Below are 20,824 nucleotides of genomic sequence, written 5' to 3'. Positions count from 1 at the left end.
CTGAGTGTGCATTGGGGGGATGGATAGATACTCCAACTGGGTGTGCATTGTGGGGGGGATAGATAGATACTCCAACTGGGTGTGCATTGGGGGGGGTAGATAGATACTCCAACTGGGTGTAGCCTGTAGTCCGTCGCCCAAATGCACGTACAGATGTACGCTAATGGGCATCTGTGAGGGCAGCAACATACTTGGGATGAACGGACATGCAAGTATATACCACACGACACAGCTGACAACCCAAATCTGGCGACATCAAACATCAATCCTCATCCACATTGCACAACACTCCACTCCACGAAATACACAAATGTCATCCATGCCGCCAACATAGTCATGCAGCATTCCTACAACACAACATGAACAATGCATTGTGCCCTTGGATGCATGCAAAGCTATACCCCCTAGCTATGGCAATGCACCACAAACCCATGGCACCACTGAAGCGTTGCCTCTCAGCATGGCAACAGCAATGTCGGAAGGACAGTACACCACCAGTGTGGTACCAAATGTGCCTGCCCACAGGGACACCAATGACCTGGCCTCACCCAGGACATGGCAGTCACTGTTGGAGGCATCCATGGGGCATGTCTACTTGCATGCTTGTGCTCACCTTTGCACAAAGCAGTCACACAGACCATATACATTGATGCAGTTGAATGTGTATATGAATCAAAATGATAGGCCAAAGTATGTGAAATGAACAGGCCACACATGTGTCAAAAAGTAACAGGAACCCATTCCTCCCCCCATGTAGGTGATGCCGGCTATCCCCTGAAGAGGTGGCTCCTCACACCTGTACGGAACCCATAGAACAGGCACGAAGAAGAATACAATCATGCACATACCCGTACCCGCCTCGTCATCAAGCAGACTTTTGGACTGCTGAATCCACGGTTTAGGTGCATTAGCAGGTCTGGTGGTGCCCTCTTTTATGGCCATGAGAAGGTTGCAAAGATCACCACGGCATGTGTCATGCTGCACAATATGTGGATGAGACGGAATGTGGCACTGCCCCCTGACTTTGAAATGGAGGCACCTGATGAGGATGATGACGGGGATGAGGATGGCGGTGAAGGGTATGAACGTCATGCAAGAGGGGATGGCCAGGAAGGACGTGCTGTGAGACAGCATTTGATCAACCAAATATTCTGAGTGACATGTAGTCATACTGTCACCTGTATATGGCTGGTGATGCACTGGTGTCTGTTTGTTAGCTCACAATGGACCTTGCCGTCAGAACAGGCACGAAGAAGAATACAATCATGCACATACCCGTACCCGCCTCGTCATCAAGCAGACTTTTGGACTGCTGAATCCACGGTTTAGGTGCATTAGCAGGTCTGGTGGTGCCCTCTTTTATGGCCATGAGAAGGTTGCAAAGATCACCACGGCATGTGTCATGCTGCACAATATGTGGATGAGACGGAATGTGGCACTGCCCCCTGACTTTGAAATGGAGGCACCTGATGAGGATGATGACGGGGATGAGGATGGCGGTGAAGGGTATGAACGTCATGCAAGAGGGGATGGCCAGGAAGGACGTGCTGTGAGACAGCATTTGATCAACCAAATATTCTGAGTGACATGTAGTCATACTGTCACCTGTATATGGCTGGTGATGCACTGGTGTCTGTTTGTTAGCTCACAATGGACCTTGCCGTCAATAAATTGATCATACACAATGAAGGAGTCAAGGCCTGTGTTTTGTTCAAACAACAGTGTATTAATGAACAGAAACAGGAAAATGTGCAAGGCCCCAACCATCCCGCCACCATTCCCCCCACCCCCACAACTGTCCCATCACACCCTTCCCTCACCCCCCACAACTGTCCCATGACACCCTTCCCCTCATCCCCCACAACTGTCCCATCACACCCTTCCCCCAACAACTGTCCCATCACACCTTTCCCCCCCAAAACTGTCCCATCACACCCTCCCCACTCCCACAACTGTCCCTCATGAGTCTCCAACAATGTATATGTCCAGGCATGCACAGAGGTCAATGGACATTCACGCCCTATTGTTCATTGCCAGGGCCAGCATTTGGGGGCTGGCTGGAGGTGCGCCTGGTGGTGCGTGTAGAGCGTCTGATTGGGCTTGTCTGCCGCGAACTGGTGGTCGAAGAGGTGGCATACTGTCCTGGTGGAAATTGGCGCTCCATAGCATCTGCGATGCGTGTTAGCACCTCCCGGATGCGTATCGGCTCCCCACACAGCCTGTCTGTGCACGACTCCATTCCTTCCCTGGAGTGCCTGGATGTCTCCCCGAGGTCAGCCCTGAGACGGGCAACCTCCTCCACATGTTGACCTATGAGGTCTGTGAGAGCCTGCTTGCGCTGAATGACGCTGGCCAGGTCAGGGGAAGTGGCGGCCTGTGGTGGTGTGTCTGCTGCGCATCCTGATGCTGGCTGGTGTGCAGATGCCGCCTTTGGTGGGCTACTGAAGGCCTCTATAGACTCGTGAACGGTGACGTGCGAGCAGTGTGTGTGTAGGGGTTATTGCTCGGGGGTTATAGCAGGGCTTGGGGTGTGCATAGGCAGATCGAGTTCCGTGGGCTCATCCACGTCGGACAATGGGGCAATGGCTGCTGCCTCCCCTGCCGAACTGGCAGCAGCTGAGGGTGGACCCTCGGTGGCGGTGATTTGGGGAGGGGAGTGGACCTCCAGAGGCGGGGCAGTAGGGTTTTGCGTGGCACTGGCAGTGGCGCGCAGGAGTTGTTTTGGACGCTGCAATAGGGGCCTTGGCCTTTTTCCACCTGATGTTGTTGGTGCGTCCTCGCTGGGCTGTGGCCTTTTCTTCTTTTGCACAGGGGGTGCCCGGGATGCTCCCTCGCTGTCTGCATGCGACCCTGTCGGGGACAAGAAGGGGGATGTCATTGGTTATGGTCGCATGTACTCAATGCAGGCTACATCATGAATTAATTTGGGGCCGTTTGAACTTCATTGTGGAGGAAGCAGGTGAGGTGTCATTTCAGTGCCTCATCCATACAGTGTTGTGTGTGGCACTTGGCTCTGTTGATGTATGCATGTGTGTATGTTGGGGTCTGGCGCTGACATGCGCAGGGTGGGATGCATGTGTGGATGCCGGGCCATCCATGCAGTGATCCAGGGCTGCCATTTGTGGGGACTTGTACATTCACATTGCATGCTTGCATCAGTGCACTTACCTCCATCAGAAGTGTCCGGCACGCCGTGCTCCATCCACCCGACTCCCTCATAACATTCTACCCCGATAAGGTTTGCACATGTTTCCTCCCACTCCTTCAGCTTGATCGGTGACCCTGATCCTCCAGCGGTGGCAGTCTTGTGGTTCTCGGCCAGGATCATCCTGACCCGGAGTCTCAGGTCGTCCCATCGTTTTCTGCACTTGCGTACAGTTCGCGTGCTGGTGCCTACAGCACTCACTTTTGTTGCCACTTCGGTCCAGATTGCTTTCTTCTTTAGGAGGGTCTCCCGCCGCATGTCATTTGCGAAGACCACTTCTGCATTGTCCGCTAAGGTTTGAGTCAGCATCACTAACTCCTCGGTGGAGAACTTCTCCTTTCGCTGGCGAACTGTTGTTTTTTTTAATGTCTTGGGCATGGTAACAGTGTAGCAATGGGTCTCAGGCAGCAAGGTAGCACGAACAGGTCCAGCGGGCAGAGGATGGCAATGGATTGTGTTTTTAAAGATGGCCGCTGTGCTCTTTTCCGTTCCTGTGCGATGATGTTATTTCCCGTTCCGGTATTTAGCGGTCACCGCTATTAGCGGTGGCCGCTATTTGCACGATGCGTCAAGGCGGAGTTGCTATCTGCACTATCGTGGGAGGCGGTAAGTGACTTTTGGGGGAGATTAGCGGCAAGGCTGGAGGGGCATTACCGGCATGGCGCAAAGCTCGTGTCCGCATACTCCTAATGGTACGCTATTAGCGCACTCCTACGAGGGCGGACACGTTAAGGACGCCATGCCGGTAATTTACAGATTTTACCGCACAACGTGTAATGAGGCCCATTATCTCTCTTTTTATATTGCCTAAACCTTTGAAGGTATTTGGTAGGTGGCTTGCAAACTAGACAATCAAAGCAGCTTTCATGCACTCATAATGGCCACGTTCACCAACACTCAACATCAGAATGCAGTCATAACCTGTCTGAGGTACTCTGCTTAACAAACAATTAGCTCAATCCTGTAGGTCAACATCATTGATTTCACAAGCCATCTCAAACGCTTCCAACCATTGGAGAATATCTGTACTATCCACATACACATTCACCAAATCTTTCATACATTTAGTGGCATGAGACCTGACATCCCCAAATAATCTTTGATGTTCAGTGTCTCTATTTTTGAGTGCCACTTCCTGTGCAGGCTCCATTTTCCTCAACTATGCTTCTGTTTACAACTGTTTGCATTTGTAGCTCCAATTTTACAATTTCAATCTTCAGGGCCTCTCCCTGAAGAGAAGTGCAGGGTTTAGAAATCGAGGCAGCAGGAGAGGTGACAATCCCAGAAAAAGATTCAGTAATAACCCCAGTGGTAGGGTCCTCTGTAGTTCCATCCCCCCTTCATCAAGAGCATCACAATCAGTCTGGTAGTCCACCAGGGCAGCTATCAGCTCAGCCCTACACTTATCTTCAAAGGCTTACTCACTGGTTTTGCAAGCACTGTGGAGAGCCTCTAAGCTCATCCTGGTCTATTTGTCATTTGCAATAGATTCCATTGTTTTTAATGTAGTTATCCTAGTACACAACTAAAACCTCAAATTAACGAAGTGTGGCTATTTTGTATGTGGCAAGGTTACACACTGATTCTTAAAACCATTAGCATCCCACTGCTGCTGCCAGTGTAAAGAATGGAGAGGGTATCTGCACTCCTGCCCTCTATATGGCAGAGTAGAAGCACAGAGCACCCCAGCCACGTTCTCTATATGGAAGACGTGGACGAGCAACTAAGGCTTAAGCTCTCAGGAGGCGATTCAGCCTGGTTCTTAAGTACAGTGTAGTCCCCAATCCCTGACAAGGGAATGTCCACACACTATGTTATGTGCTAACACCGTTCTTTATATATAAATAAGGTTCAAGGCATATACATCAATTAATGACACACTTTGTACTCTGGAAATTCTAATTTGGCACATATATCCAATGTTTATGTGGTACCACACTTAGCTATTGATTCCTCTAAAATGTATCAACTGCTTAGAGTTTCAATGACATTCAAATCATGCAGTAATGTTTAACAGCATAGATCATATGAAGGAAGACAAGTTGGGTTTAAAAATGGCAGAATGGTTCTCTTGCTACTAAGATACAGTTCTGAGTGGGGATCCTCCCACCTGGGTAACCTGCAATAAAGAGTATGAACAAACCGGGTCCATTAATGTTTAAATGGTCTTGTTTCTTGGTTAAAATGTTCAACCACCCTAATGTACCGGAGATAGAAAAGTTTCTTCAATGGGTCTTCTATGGTGCCCTCGAGAGTGACCTCTCTTTAAAGCAGGAGCCACATGGTTGCAAGATTCCTCGAAGAATAGTGAACACTTGCATCGAGAATGCAGCTTTCATCTTTGCGGTGCTCTTGAACGATCGATTGTGGAAGTCCTGTGAAGACAGGGCATGTGGTGCACCACGATGCAAATAGTTTGGTGCCACAAATATGATTCATTGAGGGATGTAGGCCCAGCCGCAGGCTCTGGGTGTCGGGAGTTGTTTTTGGGGTCCTCTGGCCTGTTGGTGCTGTAGCTGCAACATGTAACTCGGGATAGCTTTGGCAATCGGGACTCGACCACGGGCTGGACTTTGGATCTTCACATAGTCAGTGTTCTCGGGACATATTTATTGGCTCCTGGTGGTGGGAAACCCACTGACAGACTTTCCCTAGTAGCCAGCGACCTCGACATTCTCCGGCACGACAAATTGGTTGACGGTGATGACAAGGGGCCCTTCGTCCAATGTTCTTAGGCAAGGAGGAGCGTTGCGGCTCCGGTCGTTGAGCAGCACAGCGACAAGCTGTACTTGGTTCTGGACAACATGACTTGACTGACTTCCAGCAGTTATGGAAATCCTCTGAACCCCAGTCAACGGCAATGGACTTTGATAGCATCAATGTCCTGGTGGTTTACTTCAAGATTTTCAGTGAACCCCTTCTCTGGTCGACAACCTTTCGGGACTGGCTTCCAGGGTACCTCGATGAAGCTCTGCTTTTGCAAAATGTTCCATGCTAGCTCAGGGAGAGGTTTCCTAGCCAGGTTATCTCTTGGGTCAGTCCTCGACCCACTTGACATCTTTTAGATTTCTTCGAAGGAAAGCAGCAGCAATTCATCTTCTTCCAGCTGGGCTTAAAGGATAAGCAGTTTCAAGTTTCAACTTCAGCTTCTAAACAAATTGGGAAGTGAGAGGGTCCCTATATATATATATACATCTGCCTTTCATACACTCTGCCTGAGCCAGGCTGAGTCAAACAATTACACAGGAGGGCATTCACGCAGGCAGGTAGCCAATCAGGCTCACAGGCTTCAGGCTATTCACTTCCACCCAGACAGCCATAACAAGGAATGTGGATTGGGGCAAGCACCCAACCTTTTAGCACACCACACTGCATTCATGTCAGTTTCAGGCATGGCTTTCTCATTCATTTTATCACAAAGATAGAAACCAATGCACATTGGTCACACACTCTATTCACCTAGGTACCAACCCAAGTGTGTACCCGCAACATACAGTCACTGGGAAGGCTCCAGCCAGTCTGACCTGGACCTCCCCTCAATACCATATATGGTTCATCCACCCAACAGCCAGTAAAGGGAATGGACAGAGTCAGGGCTTCCCAGGACTTTGGGGAAACAAGACAACAGGCGATAGAAAGCAAAAGGCCAAAGGGGCCATCTTGACTCCTATCAGAAATCCACTGATTCCTATGGCAGGGCCTGGGTATCCCAAAATGGAGGATACTCCGTGCACCTGTCAAATTCAGCATGGGGCTGCCACCAGCCCATACCCTGCTCTGTGAGCCACACACAGGTGCCCAAAAACATACAGTAGGGGTACAGGGGTTTACCGCCACCCATGAGTGCCATAAGGGTATCCCAAGATTATCTGTTCCCCACAACCAAAAAGAGAGAGGAAGAGCTGCACTGCCAGAAGTTCCAACTGCATTCCTGTGAAGAAAACAACACAGAGCACACATTTTGAGGGAGTAAAGGACAATGGCATGGAGGTCCTTTCCCTCCAATGCATTTCTACCATCACTTTAAGGTGAATTATGCTATGTTGTCGATAGAATTGGATATGTTTCAGGACTTCTACCTATTTGTCATGTTGAAAGGAAAATACTGTATCACATGTACTGTATCGACCTGCTTGATCATAACATCCTTCTTGACAGAATGCAGTCGGTCGGGGGCCTCTCTGCAAACGCCATAGACTGGTTGAGATCTTTTTAGAGGGTCGACAATCCCAGGTATATTGGGGGGACTGTGCCTCTGAACCACAACTACTGACTTGTGGAGTCCCACATGGTGCATGTCTCTCCCCTTTATTGTTCAATATTTACATCTTCCCCCTCTGTAATGATTTGAAACTCTTTCAGACTTTCTTTTGTAATTATGCAGATGATTTTCAATTGGTCCTTCACATCACTGGTAATCACGATACTGACCAAAACTTGGTGGACATGGTGTATCAATTGATAAAAAAGTGGATGTCTACTAATTGGCTCTGCCTAAATGCATCAAAGACTGAGCTTATGCTTTTTGTACCCCGCCAGGCATTAACTAAACTGGACCAGGCGTACTCAGGCTTTAGGATTGATGGCAGTGACATAAAAGTCGTGCAGAAAGTTAAAACATTACGTATGTTCATGGATAGTAGTTTAGATTGTGATGCCCATGTTACAACTATCTCAAAGAGCACCAACTACCATCTCAAAGTGCTCAGACAGGTTGCCCCACTTATTTCCATCGAAAACCGCACTAAGCTTGTGAGAGCTGTCATTTTACCACGTGGGGATAATTGTGGGGCAAGTAAAGCTGATCTTTATGAACTCCAAAAAGTACAAAATAAATCCATCCGCATCATCTTTCAGATGAAATGTTCTGAACCGATTACTGCCGCCAGAAAAAAAACTACACTGGCTCCCTGTTGAGGCTTGCATTCGGTTTAAGTTACTTACCATCTGTCATAAATGTATCTTTGGGACTGCACCAAGCTATCTGAAAGATGTTATAAGTGTCTACCAACCCACAAGAAGACTCAGATCAGCGGAAGATCTCTTACTAGTCCGACACGGCATGAAACGATCCTGCGGGCTTGGCAGAGCGTTTCATATCCAAGGCGCCAAGGCTTGGAATGCGTTGCCAGCTACTCTGCGTAAAACCAGGGACTTATTTATGTTTCGGAAACTCTTAAAGACTCATCTCTTCTATTAGTACAATTCTTTTCACTGGTAGCCGCCGCCTTCTGTCTCTTGGTGCCTGGATGCCTACGGGCTTTGGTGCGGAATAAGAAAAACATAACAAATAACAAAATAACATGTGCTATGCCAGGATTTTGAAATGACTGATTATTCAAATGTTGTAATTAATTACATCCAAATGTGATGGAAATTGAATGGGTGTGCTCACATCTTAGTCTCAGGTACAAGCTGTCAACAATCCAGAGCTCTGAATTTGTCGGATGACATGAAAGAGCAGCTCACATCTAAACCATCTTAATAACAGGGGTAAAACGGAAAGCAAGTGTTTAATTGCATTAAATCAGAGACATTTCTCTGTATTAAAATAACATATTATAAAAGTAAATATACATTCCTTAGATATATTGCATTACATATATCATTTAAATAGATTTTCCTATACTCATGCAAAATAGGAATAGCTTTGCAAAGTGATCGTATGTGCTAATGGAACTAAGGATCTGATTTCGTATGAGAGTGTTAATCAATGTTGTGTCCTGAAACGACATGGCCGTTTGGAAGTATCCCACAAAGTGGAGATTTCACACATTTACACTCGTATAATTGTGTACTGGACGGAACAATGAGGCAATGTAGTCATCCCCTTGTGTAAATGTATGCACGTTAAACTAAACCATACCTTGAACTTAGTCACTCATTCCATTGCTTAGACATCAGCAAGAACGTGTTCTGTTGGCAGGCGCAAAAGCCGATAGAACATAAATGTTCTAGGTGCAGCTCTAAAGATGCCCAAACACTATAGTGATTAGAAAAACAGATATTAGGACGGAAGATTTGCAACCTCCATGAGGATGTGGATTTACCAGAAATAATTAATAATATCACAGGACTTCACAGAACAGATGGGTATGTCTGCAATCACCAGCCCGTGCCAACCAATATCAGGACTTGGACTTCCATCGCAGGCACTAGGCACTCCAGACACCATTAATCGTTAATATGATATGAATTCAGTTCTTGCAACACAAACCACCAAATGAACTGCTCAGAAAAGGGACAAGCTTGCTTTTAGTATCTCCACCATTCATTTGCATACATTTAAAGCCCCCTCCCCAGAACCTACACATAATATCTGGCCTTCTACAGCATTTGGGGCTAGTAGGCCGTTTCTCAGTCAGCTTTCTTTAAGCACTACATTTGTACTTTGTTTGTCTTGAAAGTTTGTGCATTTTTTTTACAAAATAAAATGTTAATGTCTCAGAAATGTGTATGGTATAAGTATTCCCTTCTGGCTTTTGAAAGAGATTTTGGAATGTGTTTTGTGTTTGCAAATTTACACCATCTCGCAAAGAGTTTTTTTGTTAATGTTGTGGCAATGTAAATTAAGACAAGTTCGCTTCAGCGGGGCAATATGAGACTTTAAATACAAAATGGTTAATCTGGATGAATGGTAGAATTCCTGCTTAATTTAATATTTAACCCAAATACAGAACAAACTACATAAACAAATAGAACATAGTATCATGTTTTAGATGGTGCTTGTTACTGGATTCCTCCAGCTTCCAAGCTGTCTTAAAAACTGTTATTAATACTAAACATAATGCTATTCAACAGTCCTCATTTGCAAAATGTTTAGCAAGTGACTTTCCATCATATAAGTATACTTTGCTCGGTGCTGAAAACTATTTCCGATTCATAGATCAGACTTTGTGCTAGCCCTTCCCACTTAGCGCCCTGCATGAGTGCTTTGATTGGGAAGTGAGGGAATGGCAAGCGCAAAGAAAAGAAAGTGCATGCAAAATCCTCAGTAAACGAGGAAAATGAGGAAGAAAATGGGCGTGGGGAGGGGGGAACCATGCAAACAACAAACACGCCCATCAAGCGATAAGCAAACTCTATTCACAGAAGCTATTGTGCAACCCTCTTGACTGCAACGGAGAACGGATCCTCAGCTGCCAGTTACCCATCACAAAGCATGAAGCACATTAAAGCCCATACAAGAAAGCGCAAAGCAACCCCAATCAACATACAACTGCCACAATGCCGGATTCTGCATTGCTAGCAATCATATCATTACATGGAAGGAGAAGGAGGATGAGGAGGAGGGCCAGAATATTCAATCCACATTATTTGCGATGCCAAAAAGGACATCCATGGAAGATAGCGCCCCACCCCACCATGTCATCATAGACCTGGTCAGGGAGTGGGAGAATTACTTGGTATCACCAAGCATGTACTCACAGGCTGTGCCACCCCTGGGCATGATATCTTGCACTTCCTGGCCACAGGATAATTCCAGCATACCACAGCCATTGTGGAGGATTTATCACAGCTCACACAATCAAGGTGCCTCCACCAGGTCATGCTCTGCATCCAAGCACGTGTGCATATGGACATTCACATACCATTTAAACTTCATGCAAGACATGGAGTGACAAGAATTCTACGCATTTGCACTCTCTCCCCGGGTACTGGGAGTCCTCGACTGCACCTATATAGTGGGCAAACCCACTGTTAGGCAAAATTATATGCAGTACCCTTTGGGAACACCACACAGAATTAAGACTACAAGTGACAGTACAAATCCACCTTTGGTACAAGTCTGTACTACACAGTAAACGTGATAGTGATGGCTGAGTTGCCAGACTTATCTCAAGAACAAGTGAGCAGTATCAATAGTTACACAAAGGACAGAAGTTACTATGATTCAAACAAACACTGACTCAGGTTTCTGAGTAAAAGAATACACATTGATTTACACATCAGTTGCATAACATTTCACTAATGTAAAGCAATTAAAAAAAATCGCACTCTTAATACACCATACCACTCCCAATAGTTGCTAGACAAGTTAAGCTCACAAAATGAAGTGGGAGCAAAATGGCACTTTATTAATTAAAAAGGGAGGGAAAGACAAAGTTAGGCAGAATTTGAGCAGCACCAACAGGTAAGTAAGTAGGGCAATCTAGAAAGAGGAACTACAGTGATGGAATCAAATCAAGTAGGCTTAGCGCCAAAGTCAAAAGGACAAACGTCTTTTGCTCAAGATCACACAGTTCAAGGTTGTTCACAGTTAAGTCTTTGCCCAGAGTTCCAGATGAAGTTGGTCAGCAGAAAACTTAGTTTAAAGAGTAGAGAAGGACAAGCCCTCGGATTGGCAAAAGGTTTCACACACCTTCACCGTGGCTGGACGAAACGAACAACCGGATTTGCACAGTACCTTTAAATGGAGAAGAAGCTGTAGCTGAGGCGGACGTTCCTGGCAGTCCTCCTTACCTCCTTACCTTATCTCCTATCTCCTTACCTTATCTTCTTGTCACCTTACCTCCCGTGATTCCATCTCTTCCTCTCTCTCCTACCTTGGCTGGCTTCCTTTTCACTCCCAACTTAAATTTCAATTTCTCTGTCTTGTCTTCAAATCTCTTCATGGTCTTGCTCCCCCCTTATCTCTCCTCCTTTCTCTCCTTCTACTCTCCCTCCCGTTCCCTCCGATCTGCTGACCATTTCCTTCTCACTTCACCTCCTTCTCCCTGTGCCTCCTCCTGTTTTCGCTCCTTCCAGCTCTTAGCTCCTTTACACTGGAACTCCCTTCCTCTTGCCATATGTTCTTCCCCCAACTTCCCTTCATTCTGCACTTCTGTGAAATCTCTCCTTCTCCATCCTCCTTCTTGAATCCCCTACCCCCTTCTACTTCCCCCTTCTTCTCTCTTTCCCTGACTCTCTGCCCTCCCCTCCTCTACCCCCCTCTTCCTCCCTCCCTTTCCCCCTCTTGCCCTCCTCCTCCTTCACTCCACCCCAACCTGTCCCATCTCCCTTCCCCCCCTCCCCTTTCAGTTAATTGCTCTTTCCATTGTTTTGTTGTTTGATTGATTCATATTGTTATGCTTCAACAGTTTATCGTTCATGTTTTATGTATCATGTTGTTCTTTGTACAGCGCTTTGGCGTAAGGCGCTTTATAAATTAATAAAATACAAATACAAATACAGTTCCTGCAGGCTCACGGTTCCTGAAGCGACTATCGGACTGACATGAAGTAGGAAGACTGGAGGGTCCTGCACTGCCCAGGGAAGAAACCAGCAGCAAAGCAAAGCAACAAATAAAAGGTGCGCTCCTTAAAACCCAATCAGGGTTCAACCTTCCTGGCTATCCAGCCCACTGTAGATCTGTACAGCGAATTTGACCAGAGGAAGGAATCCTGGCTTGCAGTTCGGGCAAACTGGTTGGTCCCAGCAGCTCAAGGCAAGAACATTCCAGGGCGATCTTCTCTGTTGTTGGAGTTTGAGGATTCAGACCTGCAGCAGGGCTTCACCGGGCGGTTCAGTCGTGGTAGGGGTCCTCTTCCATCAGCTCCTCGTCGGTTCTTTCGTTCCAGTGGCGACTCTGCCTTTCCAGGCCCAGAGACCTGCTTTTATTCAGTTTTCGCCCATTCACACAGCTTGGCTGTCAATCACACAGCAGGGTGGCAGTCCGGTCCGGACAATCACCTAGCCAATCAAACAGGAGTGCGACTTGGGTTACCAAGCGAACCCATGGCAGGGGTCCTAAAAGCCCTCACTCACATCCTGCCTACACAGACTTTCAGACGCCTAAGGAGGGCTTATGTGTAGAAAACCACAAAGAGACTGGGAACGAAGGAACCAAACCGGGTTTGGTGCGCAGAGAAAAACACGAGAAAGACATTTTCAAAAAGAAATGGCGAATAAACCCAGCCAGAACCATATAAAAACCTTTTATGGTCTAGTAGGTTTATGTTTGAGGCTACCAAGATAGCCTAAAACCATACCAAGGTTATTTAAGATAACCACGGTAGGAAAAATAGGGTAGTTACCGTTGCCACAAGCCAAGTCTTGATGAAAAGGGAGCAAAACAATGCTCCAAGAGAAACAGACAGAAAGGGATAAGTATTAACCCTTTACAGTACTCCATGTAAGATGGTTTGTACTGGGTCTATGGATTTAAAAGACTAATAAAGTCAATGGCAACTTTACATGTTCTGGGAGACAGTAGTCAGTCCCAGAAAATGGAGTCTGAGTTGTGAAGTCTAAAAGACAACCCTGTGTCCCAGCACTGAAGGTGCTGTGTAACACACAGAAAAAAGATGATGCCTGTGGAGCAGGTGAGGCTCCACAGTCTATGGCTGAGGCTGAGCCTCAATTACATCAGCTGGATCCGCCGGCAGGCGGATTCGCCGGCGGCCAGCCCGAAGGCCACACAAAGGCCTGTTCCTGCGCCCCAGAACCCCCCATTCCATCTTTCTTCGTCGAGGGGTGAGGGCAGGAGCCCCCCCAGCCCAGCAGAGGATCCAGGCTCCTAGCGAGCAACACGGACAGGGCCTGCCTGACCCTGTCCCCATACGGCGCCTGACTCGCCCATGCCGGGCGCGGCGCGGCGCGAAACCGAGGCTGAGCCTCAATTACATCAGCTGGATCCGCCGGCAGGCGGATTCGCCGGCGGCCAGCCCAAAGGCCACACAAAGGCCTGTTCCTGCGCCTGTTTACGCGCATGGAAGCGTGGCGTGGCCACCCCCCTGCACATTTTTACTACTCTCTAACCGATAGACTACCACTCGGACAATGAAAACGTACTGTAAGTACATGCCAGCACTGGAGACACTACTGTATGCTTGTAATTTTAACCCCTTCTACTGAAATGTGCTCACGGTCTCTAATACTGGTCGCCTACAGACCACATTAGTTTGCTGTATTGTGCCCTTTGGTCGCCTACAGACCACATTAGACTGCTGTATTGTGCCCTTTGGTCGCCTACAGACCACATTAGACTGCTGTATTGTGCCCTTTGGTCGCCTACAGACCACATTAGTTTGCTGTATTGTGCCCTTTGGTCGCCTACAGACCACATTAGTTTGCTGTATTGTGCCCTTTGGTCGCCTACAGACCACATTAGACTGCTGTATTGTGCCCTTTGGTCGTCTACAGACCACATTAGACTGCTGTATTGTGCCCTTTGGTCGCCTACAGACCACATTAGTTTGCTGTATTGTGCCCTTTGGTCGCCTACAGACCACATTAGACTGCTGTATTGTGCCCTTTGGTCGCCTACAGACCACATTAGACTGCTGTATTGTGCCCTTTGGTCGCCTACAGACCACATTAGTTTGCTGTATTGTGCCCTTTGGTCGCCTACAGACCACATTAGACTGCTGTATTGTGCCCTTTGGTCGCCTACAGACCACATTAGACTGCTGTATTGTGCCCTTTGGTCGCCTACAGACCACATTAGTTTGCTGTATTGTGCCCTTTGGTCGCCTACAGACCACATTAGTTTGCTGTATTGTGCCCTTTGGTCGCCTACAGACCACATTAGACTGCTGTATTGTGCCCTTTGGTCGCCTACAGACCACATTAGTTTGCTGTATTGTGCCCTTTGGTCGCCTACAGACCACATTAGTTTGCTGTATTGTGCCCTTTGGTCGCCTACAGACCACATTAGACTGCTGTATTGTGCCCTTTGGTCACCTACAGACCACATTAGACTGCTGTATTGTGCCCTTTGGTCGCCTACAGACCACATTAGACTGCTGTATTGTGCCCAGGATCACCTACAGACTACATTAGATTGCTATATTGTGCCTCTTGGTCGCATACAGACCACTTTGAGGAGTTAGCACTGTGCCTTATGGTTGCAGCTCGCCCTGACACTAATCCAATATGCAAACTTGGTTGCCCCTCATCATGTTCCCGTTCTGCATTCTCCCCAACCACACACCCTGCTTGGCCCACTACTACTGGCCCCATAATAACGGTCTCAGCAAGCCAGCATGCCCCCGGCATCACCCTATCCCATGTCCTACACCGTTCCTTCCCTCTACTCCCCCATTCCCAAACAGCGCAAGTCTTACTCCCAGGACCTATTTGAATACCATCAAGCAGCATGCTATCAGCCCTGATCCAATCTCACATGTATTGCCCACAGCAGAGTCACCTTACCACAGCCATACCAAAAAATTCTCTAACCCCGTGACAGGTGTAGCAAGACACTTCCGATTAAGGTCTCGCACCTTCAACCACCCCAACCCAGTCAAATATGAACACACTCCTCCCAAACAAATTAAGCCCAGAGTACCTCCCCCTCATCAAAATCATACTCCTAGCCAGAAACCCAACACTACTTCCAAACCAGTTCCGGACACCCCCAATAAATTACTATCCACCTTTAAAGGAGCGCTTATCAATGCCCGCTCCTTAGGGGCGCATGCTATAGAAGTTCACGACCTCATTATGGAATCACAGCTCGACATACTAGTAGTCACAGAGTCCTGGCTCCATCAAGCATCAGGTCCACTACTAACTCTGGCAATCCCATCCGACTACACCATATTCAGTACAGATAGGACCCACTCACAAGGAGGCGGTGTTGCTATTATAGCCAAGACTAAATTACAGCTTAGATCTTGTCCCATTGAAAGTATTGAAGGGTATGAAACACTACTCGTAAAATTTCCCATAAATGCCAAAACTACTATTAATTTAATAGTAATTTATAGAGCACCTAGCCCCAACAACCACCCAGAGATTGAAATTCCGTTGCTATTAGCTCCACTAATAAAACCTAGCTCGAAATACATCATCCTGGGTGACCTTAACCTAGGTTTCAATGACAGCCAAGATGCCAAAGCAGAATCACTGCACTACGCCCTGAAGGACATGGGTTTTAGCCAACTAGTTAATGCACCCACACATATCAAAGGCAGGACTCTTGATTGGATCCTCTCCCTAAATACCCCCGTAACCATTGAGGTCATCTCCCCTCTTACTTGGACCGATCACCATAACATTGTATTTACAATCAATCCCTCCGAACCTACACAAAAGAAACCTAAAACTGTGATTACCTATGAAACTAGAAACGCCCGCAAACTCACACCAGAAAACTTCACGCCTCCTCTTTCAAAACTTCTAGCTTCTACCTCGATCACCAGTGACAACCCCTGCCTCCTAGCAGACATATATCACAACTGCCTCACTGCAACCATTAATGCTATAGCACCGCTCACCACCAAGGCAAAACGCTCAGACAAGCGATCTAGCTTCTGGTTCAATGATGATCTTATCGCCCTCAGAAGAACCAAACGCGCGTGTGAACATGCCTACAGAAAGCATCCTACTGCAGAGGCAGAAAAAGCCTACCAAGAAATAAACAAAACCTATAAAACAGCTACTATTACCTACAAATCTAATGCGTATAATAATAGGATCAGCAATGCTACTTCAGATACCAAGCAATTATTTGCCATTCTAAAAGAATTGGAAAACCCCACTCCAGCCATAAACCCAACCATCCCCAGTAAGGAATGGTGCACCACTATACAAGAAGCACTAACAGCCAAAATTGAACTACTCCAAATAAAAATCACTTCCAAAAAACAATCACTAGCCAACAAACCTGCCCTCCTTAACCTAAATCGACCACATCAGGAATTCACTAGTGCCCCATTCCATTTCACACCAGTATCCCAAAATGTAGTGTTTGACACCATCGCCAAACTGAAAGCCTCCAACTGCAAAGGCGATTCTGTCCCCGCATCAGTAGTCAAATCCTGCGCTCACACCCTCACCCCCATTATCACCAACTTCGTCAATGCTTCCTTCAATACTAACCTAGTACCAGCTAGTATTAAAGAAGCCTGGGTCACCCCTCTCCTGAAAAAACCTACCCTAGACCCCACTGTGCCCACTAATTACAGGCCAATAACAACTGTCCCATTTCTCCTCAAAATATTGGATAAATTAGCATACAACCAAGTCCAAACTCACCTCGAACAAAACCATCTCCTTGGCACGAGGCAATCAGGCTTCCGCCCCAACCATAGCACAGAAACGGTGCTCCTTGACTTAAAAATTCAGAGGGATACCATCAGAGACTCAGGGAAACTCTGCATCCTCCTCCTACTCGATCTCTCCGCAGCGTTTGATTTAGTAGACCATAATAAACTGTGCGCCACACTAGCGAAAGACTTCAACTTCTCCAACAAAGCTACTACCTGGATCAAATCCTTTCTTGCTGACCGCACCTCCAGGGTCGCCATAGGTAAACAAGCCGCCAACCCCATCATAGTACCCATTGGTGTCCCCCAAGGTTCCTGTCTCTCACCAACATTATACAATGCATACACTAAACTCCTCTTCTCAGCGCTAGACGACATGGGTGTCATCTACACCAACTTTGCAGATGACACCCAGATCCTCATCCCCTTATCGGGAGACTACACTCAAGACACCGACACTATCAACAAAATATATGCCATAATCCAAAATTGGATGGCACTAAATAGCCTCTGTCTCAATGATGAGAAGACTGAGGTTCTCATTGTGGGCTCCCAATCCAAAATAGAAGCATTACATCCTGATTACTCATCCATCAACATTGATGGCACAAACATAACAGTACTCAAACAAGTGAAAACACTAGGTGTCTACCTTGATGCCAACCTCACCATGACCAAGCACATCAACGCCCTCTCTTCCTCTACATCCTACACCGCAAAACTTATTGCTCTCAGTCGCCAATTCTTGACACCCACCAATTGTATCACGCTGGCAAGAGCTTTAATCTTATCCAGGCTCGACTACTGCAACGTACTCTACCTGGGTACCTCAAAAGCCAATCTAAACAAACTACAGCTTATCCAAAATAAAGCCCTTCGGGCGGCCCTTGGAATAAGGAAGTCAGATCATATCTCAAATATTAGAAGAAACCATCACTGGCTCCCCATCAAAGCCAGGGTCACATTCAAAGCTCTGTGCGTCACATTCAAATGCATCCACTCATGTGTCCCCATCTACCTCAACCACGCCATCACCAGAAAAGTATCTAAGAGGCCCCTCAGATCTAACAGTCAATTACTCCTAGCTATCCCCCGCTACAAGACAACCAAGGCAGGAGGCAGTAGTTTCCAATACCTCGCACCCACATATTGGAACACTCTTCCCCTCCCCATCAAAAATGAGCAAACATTCTCAGGTTTCAAGAAATCCCTGAAAACGTGGCTATTTAACCAAGACTAAAATATCCCCCTCCATGCTTCAGGAAATATCATTGTACTGAATCCCTGCATTTAATGTCTTCGTGTATGATTATTTTGTATTCACATGCACTGCGCCCGATTGGCAAAGTCCAAGAAATGTTTTAACCAAGCTGTCTGTAACATCGCCGTGGTACCCAAGGGTTTGAGCGAGTAATAAATGTAATAAATAAAATAAAAAAAATAAATATGAACACAAAAATGTTAAACACACACAGCAAAACACATGTAAGAGTGGGAAAAAAAGGACTCACTCTCTTACCAGGTGAAAAAAAAAATCCTAGAAATCCCTGAAAGCTTCTGAGGGACTCAGTAGGTGAGGGAAATTAGCCATTCCTAATCATTCTCCCTAACACCCACTGAGACACAGAACACATTTATCACACATGGAAATATTGACATTCTATCAATATGCAGGTGATTTGTGATGCCAAGGGATGCATCATGCATGTCAATGCCAATTACACAGGATGCACACATGATAGCTACATCTCTGGCATTCCCCCATATACCAGGCAATTCATCAGGTACTTTTGGAAACAGCTGGCTTGTGGGTGAGTTTCAACTATCATGGAGACACGGGCAGTCACATGACACACAAAAACACAAGAAGTGACCATGCATGCAGTTAACAACCTTTTACTCCTTTGCAGGGCACAGTGCCTACCCGCTGTCACCATTCCTGTTGACATTCATCAGGAATGCAGCCACCCCAGGTGAGATGCACAACAATGCAGCACACATAGACACTAGGGGCATAGTGGAGCACACATTCAGAGTGCTCAAGTCACGCTTCCGATCCCTTGACAGCTCAGGTTGCATATTTCTATATGCACCCCCTGTAGTATGCAATATCATTGTGGCATGTTGTGTGCTGCACAATTTTGCCACATGTTGTGGCATAGCCGTAGAGGTGTAGGACGGCTTCCACCCTCAGCCACAAGCGGCACCACCCATTCCCTTAGCAGGCCAATGAACAGTGGGACAAGGCACACAAACCTAGTTAGTAAATACATGCTTCTCATGAATGACAACTCCCGTGGAACACACACTGTAAAACCACATCCCTGATGGGCTTCAATGATTCGATCAGGCCAATTCAGCTTGTCCATAAGAACACCTCAGAATATGCCTCTTGGATTGCCATACTGTGTGTGCCCCATAACAACAAAAGTATGCTGCAACCACATTGATATACTTGGCATGAAGTGCACAAACCATGTCCACACTCATGTAAAGTTGGCAGAAAATTTTCCATGACTAATGCCCCAAATACCAGTTATTGTAAAGACAGACCCTGGCATGATAGCCCCATTACATGTGTACCCCTGAGTCCCATGTATGAAGTGGGGAGCATCAACAGCTGCCAACCCACTCTCTCATCATGCATGTCTCCCATACCCAAAACATATCCCTTGTCCCTTGTCCCATCATGAAAATGTACAAAAAAATCCCGGAAAGCTATCTAGCCACTCACAGGATACACAAACATAAAAAAAGAAATGCAAGGTTACACATCCCTCACTATCAACAGCCCTTGATCATATCAATGGGAACACAGCGGCATCATTACACATGAAACATGAGAAAGACATTTAGGCCTCCAACAACTGCACCTCACCAGCAGTGCACTGCATGTGTCACACATCACCCACATTCCTTCTTGTCAAGTGGATCATCCACCTATGTGGGAGTCAGGTGTTTTGCATGCCCATGCATCATGGACAGTGCTGGACTGGGAACCAAAAGACTCCCTGGAAAGAATGTTCAGAGTGAACCCATATCACACTTCCCCAACAAGCCCAATGTTTTTACCATGGAAAACATTGAAATACCAGAAAAAAGAGGCCCTGTGTGCAGAGGCCTACTGGAAAATCACCAGTCTTCCCTACAGGCCAGTCCACCTGTAATAATGGAGTGGCTACTTGAAATGACATATGTAAGCAGATGGTATGCAAGGCTACCATGACAGAAGTACAAATGCAATGCCACACATGAAAGAAGCTACTGCATCAGCCCTCATGAATAACATGTGCACCTGAACATCCGGAGGAGACCGACTCTAGTACCATAAAGCACATGCATAGCTGATCAAGCAGACATGCACACACACACACACACACACACAGTTATTTAGGAAAACTCACATCTTCAGTGACAGTGATCATCACCCAATCAACACCATATTACATCACTCATGCAATCCTTATGTGTGCTGCATCATGACACTATTGGGATGCATATGTCACCAGACAGGAACATGAACAACCTTTCTTGGTCGTACAGCTGTGGTTCTATGAATCCCTTACCACCTCCACCTAACACTAGGTCTCCTCATTGGTGCTAGGAGGGCCAAGGGAGTGGGGGCACCGGGTGAGACAAGATACCT

Source organism: Ambystoma mexicanum, chromosome 11, assembly GCF_040938575.1.
Source record: "Ambystoma mexicanum isolate Mex_15411 chromosome 11, UKY_AmexF1_1, whole genome shotgun sequence".
NCBI lineage: Eukaryota > Metazoa > Chordata > Amphibia > Caudata > Ambystomatidae > Ambystoma > Ambystoma mexicanum.
This window is presented reverse-complemented; position numbering follows the sequence as displayed.